This window comes from Leptonotus elevatus, chromosome 21, assembly GCF_054856555.1.
Source record: "Leptonotus elevatus isolate MCC_2025b chromosome 21, RoL_Lele_1.0, whole genome shotgun sequence".
NCBI lineage: Eukaryota > Metazoa > Chordata > Actinopteri > Syngnathiformes > Syngnathidae > Leptonotus > Leptonotus elevatus.
In genome coordinates this window covers 10,054,102-10,061,856 of record NC_141259.1, presented here as the reverse complement: position 1 = coordinate 10,061,856, position 7,755 = coordinate 10,054,102, and the positions used below count along the sequence as shown (strand labels likewise).

General features: G+C 37.8%; 1 long non-coding RNA gene across 1 annotated transcript; it reads left to right on the top strand.

The window, feature by feature from the left end:
- The first annotated feature begins 358 nt into the window (after positions 1 to 358).
- On the top strand, positions 359 to 6,653 carry LOC147155790 (uncharacterized). The gene is made up of 3 exons (XR_015092196.1): positions 359 to 915; positions 2,132 to 2,229; positions 3,560 to 6,653. It is a non-coding gene; the product is annotated as an uncharacterized LOC147155790 (long non-coding RNA).
- The last annotated feature ends 1,102 nt before the right edge of the window (positions 6,654 to 7,755 follow it).

The following is a 7,755-nucleotide window of genomic DNA, read 5'->3' as shown; positions in this document are numbered from 1 at the left end:
CTCTTCATCGTCGTCATCATCATCATGGCCATCATTATTTTCTTCTTCTTCTTCTTTTTTTTGTGGCAATAATGGACATATTGGCTGAAGAGACAAACCATACACTAATTAATCCACCATTAGTGGGTGCAAGGGCGTGTAAGAGGGTGTGACTATGTTGGAGTGAGGAAGAATAGAATATAAATGTACCTTTATTGTGTGAGTGAGAGAGAGCGAGAGAGGGAGAGAGAGAGAGAGAGAGAGAGAGAGAGAGAGAGAGAGAGAGGGAGAAAGAGAGAGAGAGAGTCTATTGAACAACTGTTGGTGCTGCAACCTCTCCTCATTCACCCTCTCTCTCTCTCTTTATAGATCTCCTGTCTGCTTTCGCTTTCTCCCATACGTTCCCCGCGACGTGTCTTATCAGTCTTCCTCCTCCTCTTTTGCATCCATCCTCCCGCCCCTTGTCCATCTCTACCTCCGTATCCCTTTCTCTCCGCTCCATCACTCTTTTATGCCTCATCAGACCGCATGCTCTCCATTTCTCTCTCTCTCTTCCTCCCTCTCAACACGTCTCTCTCTCATTGGCCCCGCCGGCTCCTCACTTTCTTTCGCCGCGGCCAGAAACAACACGCTTCCCTTTCCTTGAATGGACCCCGAGAAGGGAAGCCGGCGGGAGAGGACGGCTTTTTTTTGTTTCGCCAGCATCAGTACCAATTCGTCCGGCGCCGCATCCCTTGTTTCCGACTGGGATCAACCTCCTCCTTCTTTTCAGGGAGCTCTTCCTACAACTGGGAGGGGGAGGGAGATCACCGCCTCCCAGTTTGCCACGGACCCTCAGGAAGGCATCAGGCTGAAAGAGCGCAGGAAGGGGAGGGAATTTTAGAGGTGCGCCAGGAGAGGCAACACCCCGGGTTACAGAAAAAGGAAGAAAAGCGGGTAAGAGGCCAACAACTGACTGCACCTGCGTTGGAGAATCTTGAAATTTCATTCAATATATATATATATATATATATATATATATATATATATATATATATATATTGGATGAAATTGAATGAATATATATATATATAAGAGATTATCTCAACCCAATAATCGATTTTTAAAAAAATGCCAAAAGGAAGAGGTGGGTGCCCCATACATTAAAATGTGAGGGACGCCAATAAATTACTCACATACCCACACACACACACACATCTGAATAAGAGACATGCCACTCCCATTGAACTTCTGTTTTATTGTTACACCTTTTTTTTTTTGCCAACCTGTAGTACTTCCCTTGTCGAGTTATTCTGCATGAAAGGCAAGATTTATTCCTTAGTGTTTGATTTTTATCCGTTAGCTGTCAAGCATAATCTGATGAGTCTTTGGGTGCTTTCATAATCAATGCTACTTGGTATTGACGAGCTCCGATTTTTGTATGTGTGTGTTCGGGAGAGAAAAAGAGAGCGAAATGATTTCTCGCTTCTCTCCGCTTGGCGGCCGTAGGTTTTTTTTCTTTCTTTCTTTTTCTGCAGATGGTCTGGGTTGGGCCACACGAGCTGAGTATGTGTTTGTATGGCTGCGGGTGGTAAATGTGATCTCTGCAGTCGGTGGGTGGGTGGGGAGGTTCTGACTGTTTTTTTTGGCTCTGGATATGCATGTGTAATTTGTAATATTTAGTTGTGTATGGGTGCACGGTTTTTCGGTGAGAAGAGATGAAAATTAAAAAGTGGAGGGAGACAAAGAGAGAAAATCATAATAGCTTATTTGGGTTTTATCTTTAATTTGACAATTAAAAAAAAGAGGAGTGAAAACGACGTTAACATTTCAGAATTAAAAACAATTTGAAAAAAAAATCTAAGAAATAAGTGCTGGAATATGTATTGTGCTTAAATTGGTACACCGCAAGATCGCCAAACTAATTTGTTCACAGCATGTGTTGCACCCTCCCCTCTGTACTACAATCCATGTGTTAATTTCTCGCGTTGTGGGGCCTTTGAGGGTTGGAAGGGGGGGGGGGGGGGTTGCTGGTGGTAATGGATCGCATGGGCCCAGCATCACACCAAAGCAGCTTCTGGAATGACCTCCCTAACCTCACGTCTCCCCCCTACATGTGAACCCCCCCCCCCCTCCCCCGTTACCAAAACCTTCCCTTACCCCCGACCCACAGCCCCAGTTCTCATTATGACAGGGCCAAGCAACAGCGGCAATGACAGAAGCAGAGAAAGCCAAAAGTCACCAGCGGAAGCTGATCTGGCTGTGGTTCAGGTAAGAGCCTTGCTGTGGGATTTTTTTTTTTTTTATCTTCATATTTTTTGTCCATTACGCTGTCACCTCTAGTTTTGCTTCCAGAAGTGAGAGAATCTAACCTAAGCTTTTATGCTCCATTTTTTTTTCTGTTCCTTCCCTACACGCACACTGCTGGTTCATGGGTCATTCCAAAATTGGAGGACAATTTAGGCCCTGATATTTTTCTGATCATTTCTTGCTAATTTTTTTGTTGTGGTTCTGTTTTCAAGAAAACAAGGTAGTAAACTATTAAAGAATTTGATTTGTCCAATTCAACCATCAATAGTATACTTTTTCCGTTCCCAGCCCTGTTACAGAAAGTCAGGCACCTGAAAAAAAAATGCTGCGCAAATCCTTCACGAAACTTATATTAATTGAATTACAGTAACAATTACAAAACAGTACAATTACAGCAACAAGGATACAAAAGATTCGTTTTGCAAATCAATACTAATGTTATAATTTTAGCTCATGTACATGCTAGCTGCTAGGCCAAGTCATCAAAAACAAAAAGCTTCATGACTAGAAAAAATAATTATGGTAACAGTATTTTGCGTAACAGGTTGCAAATCAATGCTAATGTTACAGTTTTTGTTTTTGTACATGCTAGCTGTGTTAGCTGCTAGGCTAACTGATCAAAAACTAAAAAGCTTTATAATTATGATTAAAAAAGAAAACTAATAATGGTAACAGGGTTTCAAGTAACAAGGTCGCAAATCAATGCTAATTTTGTGGGTTTTTTTTTTGCTAAGTGTAGCCTAAATGTAGCTCCTTTAGCGGGTGTGCTAACTAGTCAATAACAGAAAAAAGGAAAAAAAGAAAAACATTGGTAATAATTTGTCACTTTTTGTTTTTGTTTAACAAGAACACGACATTATGATTTTAAACATTTATAAAAAAAATAGATGGCAAATACAAGGAAGGCCTGAGCTTCAGAAGATTTAGCTTGATTGTCATTTTTGCTCATTTATGACACTCACTTTTTTTTTTTGCTTTCTCTAGATGGATTTCATAACACAAATACTTTCAGAGCATAATTACTACTATTTAAAATATGTCTGTGATAAACCAAAAAGTTTCATAAAAAAAAAAAAAGAAGCTGATTTAAAATGTTTTAGCTATAGCTGGATTCGCGAGGATTTCAAATAGTATTTAGGAATCACCTTTACTGCAACTGCAGTCACATTTTGTCTCAGGATTATATTTTGTGGAATGGCTTCTTTGAAATTTTCATATCAAAATGTCTTCCAATTCTGGAATGACCCTCGTATTGAAACTGCCCACCATTGTCAATTTTCTCCTTTTGCAGAGGAGCCATTGATGGAACTTTGCCTCACACTGCAGTGAGGCGTCTTCAATCAATGCAACCGCCACCTCTCTCAATCTGTTTATGTGTCTGTTTGCCACTGGAGCATGAAGAAGGGCTGCTGATGGCCATGGTGGTGGGGATGATGATGCAATGGCAGTGGAACTGCTCACATGGTTTCTGGTTAGCCTCCCGTGTATATTGAAAGACTCTCTTCGGTGACGGGTATTCTTGGGTGGATAATACGGATCACGTTGTTATTGCTTAAGAATACGCGTAGTCGAGGAGAGTCCTCTCTTCGCCCAACACCTGACACCCCACCCACCCACTTCACCTCACCGCACCTCACCCCAACATCCTACCCATCCAGGGGAGGACTATTAGTTTGGGTGGCTCTTCTTTGAACTTGAAATCATTGCAGTTTTTTTTTTTGCTTTCCCTGCCTTCATGCATCTGTCTTTGTGCTGATGGGCAGAATTGCGTCTGTTTTCGTTTCTGTGTTTGTCTGCTGTGCTGCTTTGAGGTTGTTTGTCGAAAGAGTAAAAAGGAGAAGCGGTGATTTTATTTTAATTTGACATCAATATGACATCCCGAGTCCGCTTTTGTTTGTCTGAGATGGCCAACCTAGTAGAACACCCGGCTTGCCAACCAGTTCAATTGATCCATTCCTCTAAGTGAAAATAAATGCCTTATAAATTGGACATACTTCCGGTGGATGGAATATATCCCGCCACAGTGAAAAGTGCTAGCTTGCAAGCTAACGGGCTTAGGCCTAGTAGTAGCTCACAACAACGGTCTGAGAGCTGTTTTAAACTAATTTTTAAGTGCGGAATCCTTATTTATTTATTTTCCGCTTAAGGACTCCTGTTTTCTTAAAACATGAAATATCATTCCCACGAAGGGATGACAAGAAAAGACGGAGAAGCCATGCTAACTGCTAAGCTAGCCTAAGATTGACACAGCTAGTGTGTTTAAATAAACATCAGAATTAAGTGCTTGGGTGATAGTCACAGAGGTTTTGGGTTTAAATGTGTAAATAGTGGGCAAATTAATAAGTGTCTGGACTCTAGAGAGAAAATTATATACGCTAAACAGAACCGGAAATGGATTACGGTTATGCTATGCCGTATGACAGCCAGGCCTTTAAAGTTCAAAGTATATTAATGTCGCATACAATATTTATGATATCAGTAATATTATTTGTTTTTCCACAATATAGTTGAGTTTGAATTTTGACTTTTGAGGTCCGCACAATAATTGTTTTGGAAATTACATTACAGTAGATGCATGTTTTAAAAAATAAAATAAAATCTATTTAGCTTTGATCCTAGACAAGAAAATGCAGTTTACTGCATAAAGCAATGTGAATTGAAGAAAAATATTTTTTAATGATAATGATGATGATAATAATAATAATAATAATAATAATAATAATAATAATAATAATAATAATAATAATAATAATAATAATAATAATAATAATAATAATAATAATGTTCATTACATTGTCATACTTGTATTGTTTAATAAAACCCTTTCTTCAGGTCCTAGGGATTAACTTGCAAAAAAAGAAAAGAAAAGAAAAGCTCCACAAAATTAGAATGCTACTCCTGAAATGAAGTAAAAGTTCTCCGCAAAGAAAAAAAAAAAATATTCCAAGAATGTATTTTTCCTTGTAAGGCAATAAATCCGCAAATGTATAAATTGCCGCACCCAAAACATTTTGCAGCATTTTCATTACACACATATCGACAGATACTAATTCATTTCAATGGGTTTGCATCACTATAAGATTATCAAATTAACCGTAAGCGTGCACCGTAACAGCAGAGCCTCATCCTGCTCAATTCAGCGCACGTTTATTGATGTAGCGAGGCAAGCTAAGCTGCAGTTTAGCTTCCCCATTCCCCGCCCTTTTTATTCCCCTTTTTATGCAAACGCTCGCTCAAACGCTATTTATCTCCGTGAGGTTTATGACACTTGCATTATGGTTGTTTCTGCTGAGCCACGCAAAAGAACACACTCGCTCGCCGGCAAAACAAAATCTACCATGACTGTTGGACAGCTCAATTTATGCATTGCGGAGCGAGGCATTATACAATTACTTCTTGCTCAAATGGTCTAGAACCGGCAGCGGGACAGTTTGCGACCCGCCAATGCACCATGAATATGGATACCCCCTACCCCCCCTCCACCAACACCCCTCCCGCCACCCTCTCTCTATGTCTGATAGCACATTCTGAATCTTAACACCCATGTGAAATCCATTTAAACACATAATAGGATCAACTTGAGTCAGACAGTCATGTCCTCATACATGTCACGTCTCGTGATGATACGCTGGAGATTTCCTCATCATGCTGGGAAAGAAGAAATTATTTTTGCACGCCTCTTTTGTAGAAAATTCAAATCTGATTTGCGTTCCTGAAGCCATTTTATTGTCGCGGTGATGTTATGCAGAACCTACCCAAGATTAATAAAAACAATACATTTTTAACCTGATTGTTTTTTTTTAAACAAATGCTACACGGATTATCATGTATGATTATAATTGAAATAGCATAAAATATGGTTTAGAATGCCAAAAATGTAGAAATCACACACACAAAATAAATAATATAATAAATCAAAACATTTTGGATTTGTTTAAAGATTACATTTGAAATTAGATGAAATTAGATTAGATATGTGTGATCATGTCCTTGTGTTTGTGTTAATAATATAATATCCACCGCATCATTTGCATGTTTTTCTAACAGCTAATGAACCATCATAGAATTCTATTCATCCAGCTCCAGCAAAAACATATTTCTTAAAAATTGCTGAATAAATCCTTGACAACTCCATTTTTTAAATACAAATAAACATTTTTGTGTAGTCTAATTAGAGTAACTAGGTTAAAAATAAATTTGTTTTGCTGAAGCGTAAATGCTAGCTAGATGTGATGCTAATTGGTAAAAAAAAAAAAAAAGGATAAAAAAAATAAACTTAGCTAGCCAATTAAAAAAAAAGAAGGATATTTTTAATATTATATGACTATATATATATTTTTTTTTTGAGTAAATGCTATCTAGCTGTTATACTAACTGGTCAAAAACAGACTTAGCTAGGCCATTACATGATTTATTTTTTTAAATCTTCTTTTTTCTGATTATATGAGTATTGAATTTTGTTGAAGAGTAAATGCTAGCTAGCTGTTATGCTAACTGGTCAAAAACAGACCTAGCTAGGCCATTACATACAAATAAAAAAATATCATATTTTTTTCTGATTATATGAGTATTGAGTTTTGTTGAAGTGTAAATGCTAGCTAGCTGTTATGCTAACAAACTTAGCTAGCCAAAATGTAAAGAATAATAATCATCTTTTTCTCTGATTACGTGAGTTATGGGATTAAAAAACTAAAAATTAGCTTGTAGCACAATTAGCTTGATGTCATTTTTGCTGAATCATGTTACTCACATTTTAGTTTGTTGCTTTTTTCTCTCTTCCAGATGGCTCAAAATTGTTCTTAGTAACAAGGTTTATGAGGAAAAAAATTCAGAGCATTGAAATAATATTTGTGGTATTTAAAATATTCTCCAATTCTGGACTGACGCATATCGTTCATGAATTGGGTCCATTTGTCCACATATTTGGTAGTCCCAAATTCAATATAAATATAGACTATCTCACACACTTATGTCTTCCTCGTTAAATTCTTTATGAATGAGAGTTGGTGCTAATAAAATCATGACCTTGTTGAACGGCTCATCAGTCCTCGTTTGCCTTTCTAGTCCTGTGCCCAGTCTCAATTAAATGTCTGTCTGTGTTTGTTTGCTGCACATAATGCCAGAATGAATTGTCCAAGATGATCAATTCAGCATTGTTTGCTCGTATTGATTATATCAATACTGGTTTCCGGTTGATGCCGGCAATTAAGATGTGACTCATGTGGTTGCGCCTGCAATTTTTACCGCTCTGTACTAATGGATGTTAACTGCTGCTGATCATTCCTATTAAAGCTAAATAGGAATGAGCGCTGAATGCATTCCCACTCATTTCATCTTATTTTCACAGATTGTACCTTGTTTTTGTCATCAAATCCTGACTTTGAAAAACAATAAATGCCTTTAAGAGAAAGAACAAAACAAAAAAAGGAATTGAAATGTCTCCTATATTTCACTCACAATGGAGATACTGTGCAATTTATTATGCTT